This window comes from Pseudonaja textilis, chromosome 7 (genome assembly GCF_049901715.1).
Source record: "Pseudonaja textilis isolate UNSWEBS1 chromosome 7, rPseTex1.2, whole genome shotgun sequence".
Taxonomy (NCBI): Eukaryota; Metazoa; Chordata; class Lepidosauria; order Squamata; family Elapidae; genus Pseudonaja; species Pseudonaja textilis.
Window position 1 is genome coordinate 8,396,318 of NC_141996.1, and position 25,096 is coordinate 8,421,413.

The 25,096-nt window shown below is 44.4% G+C and overlaps 1 protein-coding gene across 1 annotated transcript in view; it reads left to right on the top strand.

Annotated features, from left to right (window-relative positions):
• The first annotated feature begins 11,078 nt into the window (after window positions 1-11,078).
• PRSS23 (serine protease 23) overlaps window positions 11,079-25,096 on the top strand; it is a 28,250-nt gene continuing 14,232 nt past the window's right edge. The window contains exon 1 of the mRNA XM_026706920.2: window positions 11,079-11,650. The gene's annotated coding sequence lies outside the window, so the exon portion shown is untranslated. The remainder of the gene's footprint in view (window positions 11,651-25,096) is intronic.

Below are 25,096 nucleotides of genomic sequence, written 5' to 3' on the forward strand. Positions count from 1 at the left end.
TAGAAAAATCCAGATGGAAGTGTTTGTCTGAAATGGTATAGGGCAGGCCTGTCAAACTGGTGGCCTGGATGCATCAAACACAGGTCACGCTCACCCTGGCTCCACAAAGGTGGAATGGTGGCCTAGTGGTGAAGATGCTCACCTCCTGCTCGGAAGGTTGAGATTCAATCCTAGGTAGCAGCAGATATTTCTCTCACGGGGCACAAAGAAAAAAAAAATCTGCTGCTGTGATCGCCGGGTGGTGTCAGGAAGGGCATCTGGCCAGTAAATGCCCAGTTGCCCTGACTCTATCCCAAATTAAAGAATTACTGCAGGGGTGTCAAACGGGATTTCATCAGCATTGTAGTGACCTTCCACAGGCCAGATTGGGGGCGAGGAGACGGGATAGACTCCTCCTGTAGCGCACTGCTGGCCAAAATGGGGTGCAGGGGGGGTCACATGTGTCCCCCTCAGCCCCATTTCTGTCCCGAATGGCCTTCTGTAGCACTTTGCCACCCAAAACGGGGTGGGGGGTGCACGCAGCCCCCTCCGTGCCTTGTTTACGGCCTCTATGGCCTCCTGCAGCATTCTGCCAGCTGAAAACAGAGGCCTTGCAGAGCCTCTGTGTGGCCTGTTTTTGGCTGGCAGAGTGTTGCTGGCGGCTGGGGAGGCTGAAAACGGGCCTTGCGGGGCCTCACAAGGCCTCCATGTGGCCCATTTTTGGCCAGCAGAACGCTGCTGGCGGCCAGGGAGGCCGAAAACGGGCCTTGAGGGGCCTCGCAAAGCCTCCATGCAGCCCGTTTTGGGTTGGCAGAGTGTTGCTGGAGGCCGGGGAGGCCAAAAACGAGTCTTGCGGGGCCACACAAGGATGCTGATCCTTTGATATTTCCATGCCAGCCTCACAAGTCAGATTTAAGCACCCCGTGGACTGGATCTGGCCCATGGGCCTTAAACTCAAGGACACCCCTGGACTACTGGGTCATAAAAAGGGAGTTACTTTCAACTGACATTTCTAATCTATCAAGATTGCTTTTAATTTTGTGTCTTCAAGGGTATCAGCAATCTCATCAAATTTGAGGTCATCTGCAAATTTGTTAAGCATTCTTCCATTTCTTCATTGAAGTCATTAGTAAAGCCAGATCTGGTCTTTGGCACTCCACTTGACAAATCATTCCAGACTGATGAAGAGCCAGTGATGAGTGTAATTTTTAAGCCTGCGATGTATCCGCTTAATTTTTCAAACCATCCAGCCCACACTTATTTAATTAGCTAAACACAGTGCTCTTTACTAAAATCCCTTGATCTTATGTCTGAAGCATTTGCAAATACACTCAGGAAAGTGACCCAAATAAAAAAGTACATTCAGTGAATTGAGCAAAAAAAATAATAATAATTTCCTTGACAATTCCATACTACCTTCTGTTTTCTAAAAAACAGATCTAAAACCTCCCTTCTTATGTCAAAAGGGCCGTTTTACTGTTCTCTGCATCCTCCCTTTTTGAAGACTGAGAAATATGTGAAACAGATAATCAGAATTGGAAGGGACCTTGTAGATCATCTAGTCCAACCCCCCCACCTAAGCAGAAGAGCCTACACCATTTCTGACAAATGGCAGTCCAATCTCTTCTTGGAAGTCTCAAGTGATGATGCTCCCACAACTTCCGAGGGCAAGCTGTTCCATTGGTTGATTGTTCTCACTGTCAGAAAGTTTCTCCTTATTTCCAGGTTAAATCTCTCCTTGTTCAGTTTCCATCTATTATTCCTTGTCTGGCCTTTCGGGTACTTTGGAGAATAGCTTGACCCCTTCCTCTCTGTGGCAGCCCCTCAAATATTGGAAGACTACTATCATGTCTCCCCTTGTTCTTCTCTTCACTAGACTAGCCAGGCCCAGTTCCTGCAACCGTTCATCGTATGTCCCTATTCATCTTGGTTGCTCTTCTTTGCACTTTTTCTAGAGTCTCAACATCTTTTTTATAGTGTGGTGACCAAAACTGGATGCAGTACTCTAGGTGTGGTCTTACTAAGGCTTTATAGAGTGGTATTAGTACCTCACTTGATATTGATGGTATCCCTCTGTTAATGCAATTTAGGATTGTTTTTCTCCAATCATCCGTTGCTTCATCTGTTCTCAAAGGTATCTCAAAATATCTCATAAAAGTTCAGTCAGAACATTAACAAGTTCATCCAGAGCTCTCTGATCTCATCTGACCTCAGACAGTGTAATGATTCTTCTTTTATTTTGAACATAATTAGCTGAACAAGCTCTTTTTTTTATTATCCTTGGTCAACCTCTGCTCATTTCACTCTCCAAAACTTACTCTATTGTTCCATAACAGGGCTCTTCAACCTTGGCAACTTTAAGACTTCAACTCCCAGCAAAGCTGGCTGAGGTATTCTGGGAGTTGAAGTCCACGAGTCTTAAAGTTGTCAAGGTTGGAGACCCCTGTTTCTTACTATCTGTCCGGTTCTTTCTTTTCAACGTGATCCTTTTTTGCATTGCAACTATTTGTTTAGAGAGCATCCAAAGTCATAACAGCAGCACCCAGTATAGACTGGGTGAAATCAGGTTTAATAGCAGTAACTGTGAGAGGGAGTCTTAGTGGGACAACCAATTAAATATGATTCAACCATGTGTGGCCGCAGCCAAAAAAGCCAACGTAATCCTAAATTGCATTAACAGAGGGATTCAATCAAGACCAAGGGAGGTTACTAATACCACTCTATAAAGCCTTAGTAAGACCACACCTAGAGTACTGCATCCAGTTTTGGTCCCCACGCTACGAAAAAGATGTTGAGGCTCTAGAAAAAGTGCAGAGAAGAGCAACCAGGATGATTAGGGGACTGGAGGTTAAAACATATGATGAACAGTTGCAGAAACTGGACTTGGCTAGTCTGGTGAAGAGAAGGATAGCAGTCTTCCAATACTTGAGGGGCTGCCCCAGAGAGAAGGGGGTCAAACTATTTTCCAAAGCACCCGAAGGCCAGGCAAGGAATAATGGATGGAAACTGAACAAGGAGAGCTTCAACCTAGAAATAAGGAGAAATTTTCTGACAGTGAGAACAATCAACCCATGGAACATAAGTTGCCTTTGGAAATTGTGGGAGCGTCATCACTGGAGGCTTTGAAGAAGAGACTGGACTGCCACCTGTCAGAAACGGTGTAGGGTCTCCTGCTTGGGTGGGTGGAGGGTTGAATTAGATGACCTACAAGGTCCCTTCCAACTCTGTTAAATCTGTTAAAAATTTAATCTATTAAAATGATTTGCGACCGGTCTCCACCCTTAAAACCATTTCAGCACCCCCACAATCACGTTTCTCTTAATTGTCTTTCTTTTTCTCTGTTCTTTCTCCAATGGTTTCTATAGGGGAAGAGAGAGTGTTCTTTTCAGGCATTGAATCTCATTGTTTGCTCAAGCGTTTTAAGATTAGGCTAAAGTCCATAAAAGACCCATGCTCTCCGTTTGTCTATGTTAATTCGAGAGATTTACCTCTACTTTTTAAATTCAACTGATGCAAATCATAAGATCCAGTGTCCCTGAATTCTAAAAAAAAAAAAAAGATATTACTGTATTCTTTCGGAGAGGCAATTGAATCAACTGGCTTGAAGTTAACAGTTAACTTTGCTAACCACAGCAAAATTCGCAGTCCTGAATAAAATGTTTTGGAAACATCTGAAATTCTTAAAGTTTCCTTCATTCTTCAGAAATTATTTCAGAAACTGTGCATAAAACCTCCATTCTTCTTCAAATTCTGAAACAATCTTCTTTTTAAAAAAATAACGTTTAAAAGTAGATTTTGTGTGGATAGATTCCTGATAAATGCTTGCAGAAATATGCGATTTATTGAGCCAACTTTTCAATTTAATGTGGACATATATGTAAAATAAGTGTGCTTTGTATTTTAACTCCATTTTATCGGACGTTAGCTATTAATGAGTGTTCTGTTCTCTCTAATGCAGTGATTTCAAACCAATTCTGCTTTCAATGAATTTACAGATATGAAGATTACCCATGCTAATAAGGAAGTGGAACCAATTCAGAGTTAACGATTAAATAAATAAATTATGCAAACATGGATTGCATAGGTTAGAAGTTAGATAACTTTTTGATGGGCAGCTGATAGTTGAACTTATCTTTTCTTTTCAGGAAGTCAACAGCTGCAGTGGATATAGCAATGTAGGCAAGTCCATGTTTTGCATTTGTTATTATTGTTTGGAGTGTGTGTTTAAAGTATTTAACAAAAATACTTTAAGTCTAACTTGTTTTTTCAGTCTTTGTGTGTTTTCAACCTCTAGTAGCAAGTGTTGTGGCTCGCCAGCAGAGCTGGTGGCAGAATCAGACAGTGAGGATGGTTGGAGAGGAACACGGGCCAGTCCTGGAGTCTGGGGAAGGCTCTGATGAGTGCTCTGCCTTAAAGGCAGACATGGGGCCAGGGTCATCTGACAGTTATCATCTGCCTTCAGAGTTGGAGATCAGTGGGGCAGAAGAACAGCTGGAGCCTGTTCCCAGAGTGCGCGTGTGCAGAGCTGCCAGGAGAAGGGAACAGCTAAGGAACAAGGGTCGCCTCGGGCACAGGGGGAGGGTGAATGGCCCCTCCCATAGGAAATAAAACAGGAGCGAAAGAGGAGAGTTTTTTTGCAGGAGACAATTAGTTCAATTCATTAGGGTGAAGATCTGTTCCTGACTTCTTGCCAAGTAATTTCTGCTACAGTGTGGCATTTGGAAGCTTTCGGCCTGGCAACTCTCCAAGCCTGATAAAGGTCTGCAGTTGTGAAATCTCATGAAAGACTGTTGGCCGGGACTTTGCTGGAGAGGAATTCCCTTTAACCTAAATAAAAGGGTTTTTATCGGGATGAGGAGTCGGCTTCATGATCTTGGGAAGCCTAGGTCAGAACAGTAGAAAAATTTTTCAGTCTTTACGTGTTTTCAACTGTAAGTAGTAGGAAAATATACTGTTTTTAGAACACGTGGCCAGAGTAAGCTCTGAGGATATCCAAAATAAAGATTTGGGGGGATATGTAGAGAAAACTAGAGGATACAAAAGATGCAAGACTTGGGGTGCAGGAAGGTTTCCCCTCCATTCCTGCTTGATTGAATGTTTGTTTAGGTGCCTTCCCTCTGCAGGATTCCTTGACATACGACCACAATTGAGCCCAAAATTTCTGTTGTTAAATGAAACACTGGTGAAATGGGTTTTGCCCCATTTTACAACCTTCCTTGCCACTGTTGTTAACTGAATCACTGCGGTTGCTGAGTTGGCAACCCGTTGTGAAGTGAATCTGGCTTCTCCCTTTGACTTTGCTTGTGAGAAGGTCACAAAAGGGGAACCACACGACCTTGGGACACTGCAACCGTCATAAGTACAAGTCAGTTGCCCAGCCTCTGCATTTGATCACGTGGTCCTGGAGATTAGGTTGTAACTGTGAAAAATGGCCACACGTCCCTTTTTTCAGTGCCGTTGTAACTTTTGAATGGTCAATAAATGAACTGTTGTAAGTCAAGGACTATCTGTATAGCAGAATAATGTAATAATAATAATAATAATAATAATAATAATAATAATAATAATAATAATAATAATAATAATAATAATAATAATAATAATATAGCGGTCCAATCTAAGCATAGTTCACAAAATTGTCTGCTATAACATCCTGTCAGTCAACGACTTCTTCAGCTTCAACCACAATAATACACAGCTGTGGTGGGATTCAAAAAATTTTTACTACCAGTTCTGTGGGTGTGGCTTGGTGGGCATGGCAGGGGAAGGATACTGTAAAATCCCATTCCCTCTCCACCCCACTAACCTGCTTTCCAGCTCTGTTCTCCTGTGCAGGGCAACAAAAGAAGACCCAGCCAATCAGCTGGGACTCAATGGGAGGCAGAGAAGAGATGTGGGTGGGGCCAGTCAGAGGCGGGATTTGCCAGTTCTCCGAACTACTCAAAATTTCCGCTACTGGTTCTCCAGAACTGGTCAAAACCTGCTGAAAACCACCTCGGATACACGGGTAAACAACCGATACAAACTCAAGGTAAACTGCTTCAAACTCGATTGCAGAAAATATTTCAGCAACAGAGTGTTCAACGCCTGGAACGCCCTACCCGACTCGGTTGTTACAGCCTCAACCCCTCGCAGCTTCAACCTCAAACTGTCTACCGTGGACCTCACCCCATTCCTAAGAGGTCCTTAAAGCGGGCGTGCATACGCATACCAGAGTACCTACAGTCCCTGTCTTACTGTCCCCATTCATCTGTATCTACTTCCTTTGTTCTTGTTTATGTTCATACCTACACTTGTTATCTTGTACATTTGACAAACAAATTAAACAAACAAACAAACAAACAAATAAATAAATGAGCTGGAGGTCTTTTAATTCAGCCCCCTGTATCTTTTCAAATTGTTGTCCAATCGCTTCTTAAAAACTTCCAGTGTTGGAGCATTCACAATATCTGTGGACACATTTTGAAATTTTGCTAGGCTGAGCTAGACGTTGTACCTACATTTGGCAAATTTCTCTCTTATCTTGGTGATTCAACGTGCTGCAGCTGCTACCTCCCCCCCCTCGCAGCCCCAAACCTGGCAAACCCTGGCATGTTCACCTCCAATAATAGACGTTAGATAACCATGGAATTGTTAAAACCTTCACCATTGCCACATTCCGTTCCAGGTGGCAAAGATGGGATTTTGTGCCAATGTTTGATTTGGTTTGGCTTTCCAAGTTCCTTCCGCAAAAACAAATTCATTCAAAGTCTTCTTTGGGTTTCAGGTTTGACCTAAATTTTATGAAACCACTTGATAAGCTGTTAAATCTATAGTATAGTCAAAGCTGGAATAAATTACAGGCCACAATGGAGTCCCAAACTTCTGTTGCTGAGCCAGACAGTTGAAGTACTGTCATACTTCAACGAGTAGTCCTTAATGGGTCTAAGTCTACATGAAGGGAAGTAAGCAGTGGGGTGCCAAAAGGTTCCATCTTAGGCCCAGTACTCTTCAATATCTTCATTAACGACTTAGATGAGGGGATAGAAGGGGAACTTATCATATTTGCAGATGATACTAAGCTGGCAGGAATAGCTAATACCCAAGAAGATAGGCTTAAGATCCAGATGGATCTTGACAGACTAGAACACTGGACCATATCTAACAAAATGAATTTCAATGTAGAGAAAAGTAAAGTTCTACACTTAGGCAAGAAAAACCAAAAGTACACATATAAACTGGGTGAAACCAGGCTCAATAGCAGTAACTGGGAGAGGGATCTTGGAGTCTTAATGGACAGCCAGCTAAATATGAGCCAGCAGTGTGCAGCCGCTGCCAAAAAAGCTAATGCAATCCTAAATTGTATTAACAGAGGGATACAATCAAGATCAAGTAAGGTACTAATACCACTCTATAAAGCCTTCGTAAGACCAGACCTAGAGTGCTGCATTCAGTTTTGTCCACCACATTATAAAATAGATGTTGAGACTCTAGAAAAAGTACAGAGAAGAGCAACCAGGATGATTAGGGGACTGGAGGCTAAAACATACAATGAACGGTTGCAGGAACTGGGCTTGGGTAGTCTAGTAAAGAGAAGGACCAAAGGAGACATGATAGCGGTCTTCCAATATTTGAGGGGCTGCCACAGGGAGGAAGGGGTCAAGCTATTTATTAAAGTGCCTGTAGGCCAGACAAGGAATAATGGATGGAAACTGAACAAGGAGAGATTTAACCTGGAAATTAGGAGAAACTTTCTGACCGTAAGAACAATCAACCAATAGAACAGAAGTTGCCCTCGGAAGTTGTGGGAGCGCCATCACTTGAGACTTTCAAGAAAAGATTGGACTGCCATTTGTCAGAAATGGTGTAGGGTCTCCCACTTGGGCGGGGGTTGGACTAGATGACCTACAAGGTCCCTTCCAACTCTGATTATCTGTTAAATCTGTTATCTGATAAATCTGAAGTGAATTTTGCCCCAAGTCTTTCTTGCCACCGTCATTAAATGAATCCCTGTAGTTGTTAAGTTTGTAACAGTGGCACATTTTAAAGACCATTGTAACTTTGAACAGTCACTAAATGAACTGTTGTAAGTTGAGGATGGCCTGTATGCCCAGTAGTGGAAAGATCTGATATTACTTACAATGCAAAAAAGAAAAAAGAATAGCGAAGTGGAGGGAGCTGGCTGAGAAATGACTCCATCTTATTTTACAGAGGTGATATTTATGGCCATAATGAGCCATGCTGAGATTTTTTTTAATGATACTCACATATTTATTGCCTGTTTTGCAATGAGAAGTTTCTTGGAGCAGGTCATTGAACTAATCTAACTCCCGGAATATTGGAAGGACTGTTTTGCACTGGAAGTGAAAAATGCAGTTTCTCTTTTCTCCACCTTCTCCAATCCTAGTTCTGGCAAGGATAATGGGAATCATAGTCCATCAAGTTGGGACTTTATTATGGCAAAGAGAGAACATCGTGTCAAACCTGTCAGCAATCTATATCAAAGCCAAGTATCACTCACTCATCACGAAATCTCCAGAACCATAAAGCCTACAAACTTGAAATTTGGCACATATGTTCCTTTTGGCTTCTAGGTACTCGCTAAGAAAGGGTTTTTCAAAATGACCATCAGATCATTCCTATTCCTATTCCTATTCCTTAATACAGCAATTAACACGCTCTGATGCTAAGGAGTTCTACTCCCCGCCCCACCTGAAAAGAACTCTGTTCCAACTGCCATTTGCCTCACATTCGGTTACCTCAGTTCAAACCGGCAGATATTCTACTCCTTCACTCAGGAGCGGCCTGGGGCTCCTTACAATACTAAATGTTGGTACCTCACCAAAATGTCTTTGCCTTCGACCTATGGAATTGCTTATGGACTCAAAGCGGTGGGAGCGATATTCCCTTATGTGTTTCAATCACGGACCACCACTGAGACAACAGATTGTGAACCGGATTTCTCCTGCATAGCCCGATCACAAAGTTTTATCGAGAAGCACAGGCATCAAGCTAGTTTTCCAATACAACAATGTTCCAATATTTGAGGGGCTGCCACAGAGAAGAAGGGGTCAGGCTATTTTCCAAGGCACCTGAAGGCCAGACAAGGAATAATGGATGGAAACTGAACAAGGAGAGATTCAACCTGGAAATAAGGAGAAACTTTCTGACAGGGAGAGCAAACGGCCAACGGAACAGAAGTTGACGTCAGAAGTTGGACGCTGGAAGCTTTCAAGAAGAGACTGGACTGCCACCTATCAGAAATGGTGTAGGGTCTCCTGCATGGGCTGGAGGTTAGACTAGATGACCTCCAAGGTCCCTACCAACTCTGTTACTCTGTAGCTGTAATTCCTTAAAAGAAGCTGCATATAGGCGAAGGAGTGGCAGAACCTGGGGCGGAGTCAAAACAGGAATCGGCCTGGGGTCTCTACTGTAGCCATAAACAGACTAAATCCAATCCTGCTTGGATTTTGTTGATCCTTCCTTCCTTAGTCCCAAAATAATGCTGATCGCTAATTGAGTAGATTCTTGTGCGCAGGCATCAGCAATAAATCAGTTTAATTGGAATTTAACATATGATCCCTAACTTTTGATTCCTGACACTGCATCTCTTTACAGACTCATGCTGTTGTTCCATTGCAACCCCAGGTAGGTGTGTTTGATTTAAAGTGGGACTGGCAGGTAAAATGTGCGGGTCCATCTGTCTTCTGAATCGCTTGCTCTTCCTCAAACCCAGATCCTTCCACAGCCTTCTTTAAAGTACACCTGCATTTCTTTCCTGTTACTGTTCAGATTTAGAATCTCTCTCACCCCCTCTCCCTCCTCACCCCCCTCCACTCCTGATAGAATGTCCCCTTTCAAGGAGCCCGGCTCCTCAAAATGGAGGGCGAGAAAAGCTGCTTTCCCCTCCTCTCTCGCCCCTCCTTCCTTCCTTCTTCCTATCCTCTCTCTCTTTCTCTTCCTCCCTCCCTCTCCCTGTCCTTCTCTCTCTCTCTTTCTCCCTCTCTCTCACTCCCTTCCTCTCTTTCCCTTCCTTTCTCTCCCTCTCTCCCTTCCTCTCCCTGTCCTTCTGTCTGTCTGTCTGTCTCTCTTTCTCCCGCTTTTACTCCCTTCCTCTCTCCCCATCCTTTTCTCCTTTTCTCTCTCTCTCCCTGCTTCTACCTGTTCTCTCCTTCTCTCCTCTCCCTCACTTTTCACTCCCTCACTGTCCTCCTCTCTCTCTCTGTCCCTCTCTCCCTCCTCTCTCCTCCCTCCCTCCCTTCCTTCCTTCTTTCCCTCTCTCCCTCCCTCCCTTCTTCCTTCCCTCCCTCCCTCCCTTCTTTCTTTCCCTCCCTCCCTCTTTTTCTTTCCCTCCCTCCCTCCCCTCCTTTCCTCCCTCCCTCCCCTCTCTCCCTCCCTTCTTCTTTCCCTCCCTCCCTCCCTCCCTCCCTCCTTTCCTTCTTCTTTCCCTCCTCCCTCCTTCCCTCCCTCCCTTCCTTCTTCTTCCTCCTCCCTCCCTCCCTCCTTCCTTCTTCTTTCCCTCCCCTCCCTCCTTCCCTCCCTCCCGCGACCCTCCTGGGGCAGGGAAGCGTCCGCAAACGTCGCGCGCTCTTTTAAGGCACCTCCGGCTGTCAATGGAGCGGCGGGAGGTGAACCAGGCTGGGGGAACAGCGGAGTGGGGGGTGGTGGAGGGAGGAGAGAACGTCGGAGAGAGAGGTCGGGGATGGGGATGGGGGGGGCGGTGGGGGGCAGTGGCAATCGGAGAAAGCGATCGGGGGTGGGAGGAAGAAGAGAAAGTCAGAGCAATCGGGGAAAGAGAAAGTCGGAGAAAGTGGTCGGGGGCTCCTTTTTTTCCCTTGCTTTTGAGCGAGGGACCAGCGCCTTTTCATGCAGGTCTTTCATGCTCTCCCCCCCCCCACCCGCCCCCCCAGGCACGCATGGATTAGCAGCGTTTTGGGGACCCGAGACAACTGAAAAGACTTCAAGCGCCGACTCCGAACCAACCTCTGGATGCGCAGGGAGGGGCGGGCGGTGCACCGAGATGGGGAGGGGAGAAGGGGGAAGAGGAGGAGGAGGGGGGGGTTATTGTGGAAGGAGGGGAGGGGCATTTGCCCGGCCGGGGAAGAAGAAGAAGAAGAAGAAAAAAAAAAACACACAAACTTGACAAAAAGGCTGGGTTGGGTCACAAGGCGCCTGCGCCAGGCTGCCGGCTGCCGAGCCGTCCCGAACTTTTCCTCCGCCTCCTCCTCGCCTTGGCAAGCGGAGCTCAGCCCGGAGCTCGCAGAAGGAGCGCGGCGGGGCTCTCAGCTCGCACCTCCGAGGATCCCCTTCCCCTCGTACCTTCCTCCTCTCTCTCCGGGGCTGCCCTCCCTCCCTCCCTCCCGCCCAGGGGGAAAAGAAATAAGAGAAAAAAAGAGGTCCACCCGCGGGAGAAAAGCGCTCGCCCATCCCCGCGGACTCCCTCCCGCGTGGGGAAGACACCCCCATACCCCCCAAAAGCTCTGATTTTATGAAAAAAGATTGATTTAAAGCTTTATTTTTTGAGGAGGAGGAGGAGGCGGGGACGGGATCATCAGTGCGAGGAAACCTGCGAGGGGATGGGCTGTCGGTGCCCACCTGCCTGATCGTTGGGATCATCACTTTTCAACCCAGAGCGAACTTTTGCTTTCGGGAGCCCGGAAAACTTTCGGCGCCCTTAAAAACTGCGGCAGAGGTAAGTGGCGAAAGAGTCGGGGGAGGGCGGGGGGAGAGACAGAGAGATAGAGAAAGAGGGAAGGAGACAGAGAGAGAGAGAGAGAACAGAGAGAGAGAGGGAGGGAGGGAGACAGAGAGAGAGAGAACAGAGAGAGACACACAGAGAGAGACAAACACAGAAAGAGAGACAGAGAGAGAAAAAGAGAGGGGGAGGGAGGGGAGAGAGAGAGAGAACAGAGAGAGAGACAAACACAGAAAGAGAGACAGAGAGAGAGAAAAAAAGAGAGAGGGAGGGAGGGAGACAGAGAGAGAGAGAAAGGGAGGGAGGAAGAGAGAGAGGGAGATACAGAGAGACAGGAAGACAGGAAGACAGAGACAGAGAGAGAGAAAGAAAAAGAGGGACGGAGGGAGAGAGACAGAGAGAGAAAGAGGGAGGGAGACAGAGAGAGAGAGAACAGAGAGAGAACAGAGAGCGACAAACACAGAAAGAGAGACAGAGAGAAAGAAAAGGAGAGAGGGAGGGAGAGACAGAGAGACAGAGACAGGAAGACAGAGACAGAGAGAGAGAGAAAGAAAAAGAGAGGGAGGGAGAGAGAGAGAACAGAGAGAGACACAGAGAGCGACAAACACAGAAAGAGAGACAGAGAGAGAGAAAGAAGAGAGGGAGGGAGACAGAGACAGGAAGACAGAGACAGAGAGGGGGAGAGAGAGAGAGGGAGGGAGGGAGGGAGGGAGGGAGAAAGACATAGAGAGAGAGAGGGAGAGACAGACAGACAGACAGACACAGAGACAGACAGACAGAGACATACACACACACACACACACACACACACACACAGAAGGGTGGGTGGCTGGGTGGAGGGGACCGGCGACCCCTGCAGCTGATGCCCTGGACATCCCCTTCCCGCGAGGCTCCCAGGCGATATGGCCAGTGACCAGGGATAATGGGAGGTAGGGTCCAACCCACGATGAAAAAAGAGCCTCTCCTGCCCCCTCCCCCCCAGCCTGAATCACAACTACAACCCCCGTGCGGATTTTGAGGGGGCACCGAAGCCCTTCGGGGCGCCCCGAGTCTTCCCACTGGAAGATCCCACTTTGCATTGGAAGCTGGAAGCTGCCAACCAGGAGGTATTTAGAGGGGCTGCATTTGAGGACAAAATACCCCCGATGGAAGGCCGTCCTTCCTTTCTGCCGCTACCGGGGATGGTTGCCGGTGAGACTTCTGGCGGAAAAGAAATTCGCTTTTGGTGAAGTGGTTCTGTTCGGTAATTGGAAAGGCTACTTCTTGGTGGTATCAATGAAAGGTGGAGCAACGAATCCAAGGAACTAGACGGGATCAAACTTGGTGGCCCAGCCAATGCTCTAGAAAACAGAAAGGGTATTCCCAACATTTTCACTAGTTTGGGCTGCAGTAGTGGGGCTGAAATTAACAGGGGAAAATGAATAGGAACAACAGCTGTGGTATGTTATCTCATTGTTGTGCACTGCCCTGGGTCCTTTTTGGTGAGCTGTGTGGCTGTATAGACAGACAGACAGACAACATAGATAGATACTGTAGATAGACAGACAGACATATCATAGATAGATAGATAGATAGATAGATAGATAGATAGATAGATAGATAGATAGATAGATAGATACTGTAGATTGGGGTCTTCAAACTTGACAGCTTTAAGACTTGTGGACTTCAACTCCCAGAATTCCTCCTCCAGTCATTTAGCTCAGAAATTCTGGGAGTTGAAGTCCACAAGTCTTAAACTTCCAAGTTTGAAGACACTTGCTGTAGATAGATAAACAGACAGACAGATAGACAGATAGGTACTGTAGATAGGTAGATAGACAGACAAAAGGGATGATAATGATGAAGATAGCTAGATGGATAGATATAGAACTGTAACTTTGAATAGACGGTTTGGCAGCAGGCAAAAAAGTTAATGCAGACTGCATTAACAGGGATCAAATCAAGATCACGTGAAGTGTTAGTACTGATTTATAAAGCCTTAGTAAATCCACATTTGGAATGCTACATTTAGTTCTGGTCACCGCAATATAAAAAAAGATGTTAAGACTCTGGAAAGAGTGCAGAGAAGAGCAACAAGAATGATTAGAGGGCTGGAGGCGAAAACCTATGAAGAATGGTTACAGGAATTGGGTATGTCTAGTCTAATGAAAAGAAGGACTAGGGGAGACATGATAGCAGTGTTCCAATATTTGAGGGGTTCCTACAAAGATTGGGGGTGGGTGTCAAATTATTTTCCAAAGCAAGATGGAAAACAGTGGATAGAAGTTGACCAAGGAGAGAAGCGAGCTAGGACAAAGAAGAAATTTCCTAATGGTGAGAGCAATCAACCAACGGAACAGCTTGCCTTCAGAAGTTGTGGGTTCTCCATCGCTGAAGGCTTTCAAGAAGAGATTGGACAACCATTGCCAGAAATGCTTGAGCAGAGGGTTGGACTAGAAGATCTCCAAGGTCCTTTCCAACTCTTGTTATTCTATGTTCCGTGAACAGTCACTAAAAAATTGTTTGTAATTTGAGGACTAACCTGTACTTCTTTCCTGCCTGTCTGAACTTAGGTTATGTATACATCTTTAATTGTCCAAAAATGTGACTGCCAAAGTTAAAAGCAGTTGATCTCATAACACAGCCTTTAGCCTCTCCCATCTGATGAAGGCAAGCATTCCAGAATTCCTCATTAGCATGGCTGGGAATTCTGGAGGCTGAGATGTTTAGACAGCCCCAGACTAGAGAAACCTGAAGAGACATATTTCATCTTGAATAGTATTCTTCTCTTTCCACTTACCTTACCTTCACGTTCAGATTTGTATGAATTTGCTCTTAGCGAGGAGACTTATTTCCTTACTAACTCGATACCTGTGCTTCGCTACAAAACTATGTGGTCAGGCTTAGTTTTTGGGGAGGAAAATAAGGGGAAAGAAATTCTACCTCTGCCTACCAGCATCCATCGGTATTCATCTGGCTATCTTTGCGTCAGGGTGTGAGAGAGTTGAGGGCTGTTTCGAAACTGAAATGGTATTTGCTGTGTGAGCAAGAAGGAGACAGCAAGTAGCCTGGGCGTGGCTTAGCTCAACTGTTCTGTACTAAAGTTGGTTGCTGCTGTGAAACTAAAACTGAAACTGAAACTCCTCTGCTTGTGTTTTGCATTTGGAACAGATTTCTTTTCAGGTGGGGAGGTGGAGTAGAACTCCTTAGCATCAGAGCGTGTTAATAATAATAATATAGGAAATACTAATGCTCTGATGGTCATTTTGAAAAATCCTTTCTTAGCGAGCACCTAGAAGCCAAGAGGAACATAGGTGCCAAATTTCAAGTTTGTAGACTTTACAGTTTATGATGATGTGTGAGTGGTGTTTCGCTTTTATATAGAGAGAGATTATTCTTTGAATTTGTTAAGGAATTTAAGAAGCTACTTCTGTAAGATCAAAGTTTTAGTCTCTCTAGGATTCTTTTATTGAGTTTCCTATTTTTTTGAGTAGGACATACATTCAACAGGGAAACTTTTGCAGGCGAAGTCTGGATTTTGCTCTGGGCTACCATCCTTCTCTTGGTGAGAAAGCATGTTGCTCTGTGCATGCTCAGTGACTCACATAGCAAGACTTAGTAGGTATAGTGGAAATTAAATGAAAGAGTGTTGCATAAAAAATTAGGAATGCTTTTTATGATTGCTAAGTCACGAACCAGAAATTCTTCCATGCTTTTTTAAAATTGGCACAAAATAAGGCACCTCTCACCAGATGTTTATTTCTTATCTTGTTCACTGATTGCTTGCTATTCCGTAGTATCTTATGAATTTTGGTTTTGCTCTTCTCCAACAGCCCTGTAAAGCAGGCCAGCACAATCTCGCAACATTGCAACAAATGTTATTAGACCAAGATGACTAACCAGTGAGTTTTCAGACAAGGCCAGTTGAAACAATTGTCTAATTCATGCTCTTGCAGCTCACATTAATTTATGCGGTTCCTTTCATCTTGGTTGAGGCTTTGGATTTGTAAATCAGAATAGGGTATGTCTAGAACTTCTTGGCTTAGTTGGGAATGCTTGTTTTAAATGTGTTTTTAATGAGGCACAATAGCATATTTTTCCTTCCTAGAGATAAGGGCTTTCTACGGAAACATATGTTCTCTATGTGAAGAATTTTTGTACTTATTTTTGTTTAATTATACTAAACCGACTAAAACACACACACACATACCTCTCAAGGGAAAAAAAAGGCAAGATTTGCAGATGAAATATGCAATTTTTCTTATGTCTTTGAAGGAGTATCTATTTGGTCTAGTTGCTGCCAGCCACAGCTTCTGCACATAGTGTGACTTTAAGCCAAACAGACATTATGTTCACGCAGTTTCCATGCAGACTGGTCTTAATATTCCCCCCTGATTTTTAAGATTATTTCCCCTTAAGGAGACATGTCCTGTTTGACCCACCCATTTGAGTTATTATTATCTGTTTGTTTCCAAATTTGATTTACACCCTGCTTTTTCTAATCTGGCAAGTTCTCAAGGCAATTAATTAAAGGAGTCCTTTTGGCCAAAGCATCAGGAATGTTTGCCCAGGAACTCATTCTTTCTCTAGCTGGCGTTTTGCTGGAATTCTCAAACAACAGGTTTGAGAAGAGGTACTTCAAGAGTCAGTAAAGTCTCTTTCCAGTTGAAGTGAAGTTCTTGTGACTTCATGAACAACAAGGATGATAAGGGGTCTGGAGATTAAATCGTATGATGAGCAGTTGAGAAAACTAGGTATATGTGGTTTGTCAAAGAGGAGGATCGGGGAGACATGATAACTGTCTTCCAGTCCTTGACTGGTTGTCACAAAGAAAAGGAGATTGATTTATCACCACGATAAAAAAAGATGTTGAAACTTTAAAAAAAGTACAGAGAAGAGCAACAAAGATGATTAGAGGACTGGAGGATAAAACATACAAAGAATGGTTGTAGGAATTGGATTGTATAGTTCAGAGATCTCCAAACTTGGCAACTTTAAGACTTGTGGACTTCAACTCCCAGAATCCCTGGTCTAGTTTAATGAAAAGGACTAGGGGTGATATGATAACAGTGTTCCAATATCTAAAGGGCTGCCACAAAGAAGAGGGGGTCAACTTATTTTTCAAAACACCTGAAGGCAGTACAAGAATCAATGGTAGATAGATAGATAGAATTCTTTATTGGCCAAGTGTGATTGGACGCACAAGGGATTTGTCTTGGTGCAAATGCTCTCAGTGTACATAAAAGAAAAGATACATTCATCAAGAGTCAGAATCATAAGGTACAACACTTAATAATAGCCATAGAGTACAATAAGCAATGAAATCTTACTAGGAAACAGTCAATAAAAATTGTTAGGATACAAGCAACAAGGTTACAGTCATAACAGTCATAAGTGGGAGAAGATGGATGAAAGGAAGGATGGGAGGATTAATAGTAATAGTAATGCAGACTTTGTAAATAGTTGGACAATGTTGAGGGAATTATTTGTTTAGCAGAGGGATGGTGTTCATCTTGGTTGCTCTTCTCTGCACTCTTTCCAGAGTCTCAACATCTTTTTTGTAGTTTTGTAGATAGTGCCATCAACACAATGCACATGAATTTGGGCAAACTCTGGGAAACGGGGGAGGACAGGGGAGCCTGGTGTGCTATAATTCATAGGGCTGTAAAGAGTTGGATACCACCTAGTGACTGAACAACAACAACTGCTTGTGTAGTGGTGGGAAAAGGGAAGATTTTTATCATTTGTCATCCTACTTGGTATCCATTTATGGCGGTGAGCCAAGTGCCAGGAACACACAGGAAAAGTGTTCATCCTAGTTTGGTACAAAAAGGTGAAGTGTGCAAGTCTCTGTGTGGTGATCTTCAGAGACCCCTGGAATGGATCCCAAAAATCAGGAGTTTAAGAATCATATTTTCAGGTAGTACCAGATTTTATTTGAAGGCATAACCTTCTGCGAGCTTTTGCTTATTTCATCAGACATGATACATCTGATAAATGAGATGGTCTCCACTGCTTCTGAGGGAATGAATTACAGATAGTCCTTGTTTAATGACTGTAACGGGGGGGCTGTTAAACAATGTAGTCATTAAGCAAGACATCACACAACTGTGTCTTACCATTTTTACTCTCCATTGACTCTGCTTATTGGAAGCATGCAAGTGTCAATCATGTGCCCGCACATATGTCATAATGGTTGTAAGTGTATAGCAAACCATTAGGCTAAATTGACGGCTAAATGGATCAAAGAAAAAACAAAAACAAATACTTTTATTTCTACTTGGAAACCACTTCTGGACTTTGTGCTTGAGATGGAAAAAAAACCACCCAAACTACAATTTTGGGTTTTTCCGCTTAGATAGATGTGTTGTTATAGAAATGGTTAGTTTAAACAATGATGTAAAAGTAAAAAAGTGAGGTTTGGTATTAATGCCTTATTCTACTGCACCAAAAGGAATCAGAAGTCAATGCCTTTTCTTTCTTTCCCCCCTTCTTTTTCAACCTTTCTCCTTCCCCTATTTTTCCTGTTATTTGCTTTTGTATTTTTTGTATGTTATAACATAAATTAATAAAAGATTTAAACATGCGTTAAGTGTGAGGACCAGTTGTAAAGTTAGCTTTTCAGCACCATTATAATTCCAAATGGTTGCTAAACAGTGGAGGGTTCCAGTGAGGCCTACCTCACAAAAGGTAGACTTTTTAAACAAAAACTGTTAGAAGAGGTGATACTGGATTTCTCCTGATTCTGGATTATGATCACTTTTCCCCTACAAATTCTAGAATGGGTGGGGCTTCCCATTTAATCCCATTTTTCTGTTCTTCTTTGAAGACCCTTAGGGCCAAACGGGCATCTTAAGTAGAAGTGGGATTCAAAAAAATTTACTGCCGATTTTGTGGGCATGTCTTGGTGGGCATGGCATGTCTTGATGGGCGTGGCTTGGTGGGCGTGGCAGGGGAAGGATACTGTAAAATCTCCATTCCCTCCCCACCTCACTAACCTGCTTTCCAGCTCCGTTCTCCTGTGCGGGGCAACCAAAGAGGACCCAGCCAATCAGCTGGGACTTGGCAGGCAGAGAATAGATGGGGGCGGGGCCAGTCAGAGGTGGTATTTGCCGGTTCTCTGAACTACTCAAAATTTCTTCTACCAGTTCTCCAGAACTGGTCAGAACCTGCTGAATGACCACCTCTGATCTTAAGCTTTCCAACTATTTAAGTAACCGCTTCACTCTTGGAACCCACCCAAACCTCTCAGCTTTGCCAGATTTTGGAGTGCAACCTTGGCCAGCAGAATTTCACACCGAGGATCATCTGTAAGCAAACCAGTTCGCTCTGATGATCAGATACTGGGCCTGCCCACCTGGGCTCTATTCTGACCTTTATATCCTGGTTTTCAAACTCAGCTGCTTTGCGCGGCACAGCAGATTGCCGCGCATCAGCTGTTGAACACACAGGGAGAGTGCAGGATTGCAAGCTACACTGCTGTCATTAGCAGTGGTGGTATTCAAATTTTGTTACTACCGGTTTGGTGCGCATGGCTTGGTGGGCGTGGTGTGGCTTGGTGGGCGTGGCTTGGTGGCATGGCAGGGGAAGGATACTGTAAAATCTCCATTCCCACCCCATTCCTGGGGGAAGGTTACTGCAAAATCCTATTCCCTCCCCATCCCACTAACCTGCTTTCCAGATCTGTTCTCCTGTGCAGAGCAACAAAAGAAGACCCAGCTGATCAGCTGGGACTCCGATCAGCTGGGACTTGGGAGGCAGAGAATGGAAGGGAGCAGGGCCAGTCAGGGGTAGGATTTGCCAGTTCTCCGAACTACTCAAAATTTCTGCTACCGGTTCTCCAGAACCTGTCAGAACTGGTTGAATAACTACCTCTGGTCAGTAGCGAATCCTCTGCATGCATGTGCAAAGCATGTGTTGTCCCCAAAATTGAGCTCTTGCTTGGTGTCGAAGCTGATAAGTCACCGGACAGAAGGTGTGATACAATATATTTTTATTTTGGTACCAAGATATAAGGACCCTGGCTCAAAACTTAACCGAGGGCCCCGATGAGAATCTTTATAGTCAAGGGGTGGTCACATTAAGCCCTTTGCCCTTCCCCTGATAACGCATGCATAACAGGTAATATTGATCGGTTATTTGGATCTCAGCCCCCTACATAGCTAAATGTCGAGTCATCTGGTTTTCACCCCAGGTCACGGGTATCTTGCAAAGTGTCCTAGTTTCATGTGCCAGCTATATGTGGTTTTTGGGGTTTTTCTTATAAGCAAGCTATTCTTGTCCCTAATATCCTGGCTAGTGGTTTAAGGTGTTAACTTCTGCCTCGCTAAGAATGTGCAGGTCCAACCCCCTTCCTATTGCGGAGCAGCTCAGAGCAGCACTCCCATTCCCCGTGACCCCCATCTTTCCGCAGAGAAAAGTACAAGTTTTAACTTTGTCTGAGGCAGCACCCCCCCCCCACGACCCCCCCTCCTTCTGTAGAGACAGAGAAGACGGGAAGGAGCTAGACTGCCCAAGGCACAGAAATGAAGACGAGAGAAAACGTTTTTATCAGATTTCACGTTCCTCACTCTCATGTCCATTCCATCCCTACCTGGGCCCTATTTCCACATATGACCCTTCCTCTGATCCCCAGGGCCTCCTCTGTACATACATTCCATCACACGATCCTTCACGTGCGCTCGTCGAAACGGTTGTTACACCGGTTGAATTGCACCCCCCGAGCCACGACCACCAAGCCACGACCACAGAACTGGTAGTAAAAAAATTTTTTTGAATCCCACCACTAGTTAAGACTTGCAAAAATGTATACAGGTAGTCCTTGACTTAGGACCGCAATTGGGTCTTTCTGACACCAGTGAAAGAGGCAAGGAGCTCCTACTTCCTGGATGTATTTCAAGTAGAAGTTGGACAGAAACCTGGTCAGAGATGCTTTCATTTGGATTTTTGTGTCAAATGGATATTGAACCCCTGGAGTCCTGAGTGTATCCATCCAATTCTGTAAGTGCAGTTTTAGATAATTATACCGGACACTTTCTTAGTCGGTTGCATTACAGGTAGTCCTCGACTTACAACCACAATTGAAACTAGAGTTGCTAAGCGAGACAGTTCTTAAGTGAGTTTACACAAAGGATGGTTGTGTCGTGATGTCACAGTGCAATCTAGTGGTTTTGATGAGATTATAGCTTGTTGCTGATGCCCCTCAATGCAACTCCTGTCATTTGCACATTATGGCTTAGAACAATATGCAAACCTAGGCATTTGTGGCTTACCTAACTCATGGTTAAACCATCGTGATAGGGTGGTTGTGGGAATTAGGCCACTGTTAACAGGGTTGGGTTTTTGCCTGGATCTTTCTGACATGCCAAATTTCTGCCAAGTGGTTTTTCTTTTCCTACTGGGCGCTCAAGAAGTTCGCTAGGTTAACACTAATGCTCCAAAACAGCTTTCCAATTTTCCAATTGTATTTATTCAAATATGGCCCAAGCTGTGTGATTGAATCAGTTTGCTCTTTGGTTATAAATGTGGACACTTCTTTGGCATGGCTGCATTTGGAGGGGAAAATATATCCTTGTGGCTTGAGAATTCGAGGGCGGAACTCGGTTTGCAGGTTTAATTTTGCTGGGTCTGTTTTCATTTAGATACTTATAGAACATTACATAAAACAGTTCCTTTGCAGAGAAGTTAATGTTTAACTTCTTATCTGAATGACTGTGAACACACCCGGATTTGATCTCCAATCCATTCTCCCCAACTGCCTTTTTGGTCAGGCCCCATAACAAATAGCATTTTATTTGGCCTTGCTAGATGACTGAGGTCTGCTGAAGCAATAGAACATAGAATCGTAAGGCTTCCATCCATCAGAATAAGAGCTGGAAGGGACCTTTGAGATCATCTAATCTGCTCAAGGCAGGAGTCTCCATACCATCCCGGTCAAAGGGGGATGGTCCAATCTACTTTTGGAAACCTCCAGTAATAGAGTACCCACAACTGCAGGAGGCAAGCTGTTCCATTGATGGATTGTGCTCGCCGTCGGAAAAATTCTCCTTGTTTCTAGGTTGGATAAGAGACGAAAAGCAAACGTCAAGAGGTAAAATTTGCCCTTTTCATGATGTAAAACTGTGGTAAAATTTGCCCCTTTCAACTGTGTCTGTAGCTGGGTAGTAAGGAAAGCATGATATGAATAGAATGGAACGGAATAGAACAAGAACAGGAAGGAACAGAATATAATAGAACGCAATGCAGAAAAATGCAGAGTAGAGTAGGGTACATGCAGAGGGCGCATTGCATTGTGGGTACCAGCATGCGCGCACGCTTTCGACAGGCCACAACAAAAAGGTTCGCCATCACTGCTTGGGCGGGGGGTGGGGGGTTTGGACTAGAAGACCTACAAGGTCCCTTCCAACTCTGTTAACTTGTAAGATCTGTAAGACTAAGTCATTCAACTTGCCCTACACTGCCAACTGCTAACCCAATAACATCACAATCCTATTATTTTTATGTGTGGGGGGTGTGTGCAGTTGAGCGCCATATATCTGCTGCGCAACTACTGTATTTGCTGGCACATAGCCCATATACTTCCAGATGGCTTTGAGCATTTTTAACCCCCCTGGCATGGCTCCTCTTGTAACCCTCAAAGCAGTTGAGCTCAGGGTAAAAGGAATCAGCGAGTCTGCTGTTTGGCATCGTTCCTGTCGGTTGTAATCGATACAGTTTATGTTTTTAAAAATGTCACACACACACACCAGGTTTTAGAAAGGGATATTTGGCTTCCTTGACTGCACCCTTAACTAGCCGCAGAAAAGGTTTGTTTCACTTGGCAAAGGTAGAAGAGAGTTGTGGGTCGGTGTACACGCTGCCGTTGGTTTCAGGAATCTTTCTCTTCTCCCTCTTGGTCCACTTTCCCCTCTACCGTCTATCGTTTCCCATGGAAAAACTGCCTTCATCGCGAGCTGTAATGGAGATTATGGCTTTGACACCCGCTTCTCCTCCTAGGAATTCTATCCAGGGTTTGGTAAATCATGACTTTAAAAAAAAAACAGAAGCACAACATGCTTGTCCTGGTTGCAAAACGATTCATGGAATGATTGAGGTAGATAGATAGATAGATAGATAGATGCATTTCAGAGAGTAGGTAGGTAGGTAGGTAGGTAGATAGATAGATAGATAGATAGATAGATGGATGATAGGTGCATATCAGAGAGTATGTAGGTAGGTAGGTAGGTAGATAGATAGATAGATAGATAGATAGATGGATGATAGGTGCATATCAGAGAGTAGATAGGTAGGTAGGTAGGTAGGTAGGTAGATAGATAGATAGATAGATAGATAGATAGATAGATAGATAGATAGATAGATAGATAGATAGATGGATGATAGATGCATATCAGAGAGTAGGTAGATAGATAGATAGATAGATAGATAGATAGATAGATAGATAGATAGATAGATAGATAGATGGATGATAGATGCATATCAGAGAGTAGGTAGGTAGGTAGGTAGATAGATAGATAGATAGATAGATGATAGATAGATAGATAGATAGATAGATAGATAGATAGATAGATAGATAGATAGATAGATAGATAGATAGATAGATAGATAGATAGATAGATGATAGATGCATTTCAGAGAGTAGGTAGGTAGGTAGGTAGGTAGGTAGATAGATAGATGATAGATGCATATCAGAGAGTAGGTAGATAGATAGATAGATAGATAGATAGATAGATAGATAGATAGATAGATAGATAGATAGATAGATAGATAGATGATAGACAAATAGGTAGGTAGGTAGGTGGAGAGATAGATAGATAGATAGATAGATAGATAGATAGATATAGATAGATAGATAGATAGATAGATAGATAGATGGATGATAGATGCATATCAGAGAGTAGATAGGTAGGTATGTAGGTAGGTAGAGTAGATAGATAGATAGATAGATAGATAGATAGATAGATAGATAGATAGATAGATAGATAGATAGATAGATGGATGATAGGTGCATATCAGAGAGTAGATAGGTAGGTAGGTAGGTAGGTAGATAGATAGATAGATAGATAGATAGATAGATAGATAGATAGATAGATAGATAGATAGATGGATGATAGATGCATATCAGAGAGTAGATAGGTAGGTGGGTAGATAGATAGATAGATAGATAGATAGATAGATAGATAGATAGATAGATAGATAGATAGATAGATGATAGGTGCATATCAGAGAGTATGTAGGTAGGTAGGTAGGTAGATAGATAGATGATAGATGCATATCAGAGAGTAGGTAGGTAGGTAGATAGATAGATAGATAGATAGATAGATAGATAGATAGATGGATGATAGATGCATATCAGAGAGTAGATAGGTAAGGTAGAGATAGATAGATGATAGATAGATAGATAGATAGATAGATAGATAGATAGATAGATAGATAGATAGATAGATATCATGTTTCCCCAACAATACGACCTCCCCCAATAGGAAGACCCAGCATGTTTTCTAGGCATAAAATCAAATTAAGCCCCTCCCCCCAAATTTAGGCCTATTTTAAAACATGCAAAATGGGGGGAAGGGCGGGGGGACTTGCCGTTAGGGGCGCCCCCTGGGCAGCAATTCCTCACCACCAGCTGTTCGTAATGGGCGATCATGGCAGAGCGCAGAGAGCTCCCTACTCCTGCCAAGCACCTTTGCGGCAGACCCAAGACCTTCAGCGCCCGCCGCTGTTGATTTCCCTTCTGCCCATGCCGCCGCCGCGTTTGGAGCTGCCACTTCCACGTTTGTAGCACCACTGCTGTTTGGAGCTGCCGCTTCCACATTTGGAGCTGCCGCTTTTGCATTTGGAGGTGCCACTGCATTTGGAGCTGCCGCTTCCATGTTTGGAGCGCTGCCGCTGTTTGGAGCTGCCGCTTTCACATTTGGAGCTGCCACTTCCGCATTTGGAACCCCACTGCTGTTTGGAGCACTGCCGCTGTTTGGAGTTGCCATGTCCGCATTTGGAGCTGCCACCACATTTGGAGCTGCTGCTTCTGCGTTTGGAGCACTGCCGCTGTTTGGAGCACCACCACCATTTGGAGCGCCGCCGCCACTCCAAACACGTTGGCAGCTCCAAACGTGGAAGTGGCAGCTCCAAACATGAAGGCAGTGCTACAAATGGCGGCAGCACTCCAAATGGCAGCGGCACTCCAAACGCAGAAGCAGCAGCTCCAAACGTGGTGCCGGAATGGGCAGAAGGGAAAGCAGCAGCGGCGGGTGCCAAAGGTCTTGGGTCTGCAGCAAAAGTGTTTGGTGGGAGTAGGGAGCTCTCTGCACTTCGCCATGATCGCCCGTTAGGAGCGGCTGGTGGCGAGGCTGCCCGCGGGGCACTCTAGATGAGGATGCAAGGGGGGGAATTAAGTCACCCCTGAAAAGACGGCCTAGCTATTTTTTCGGGGCTCAAAAAATATAAGACCCGGCCTTATTGTATGAG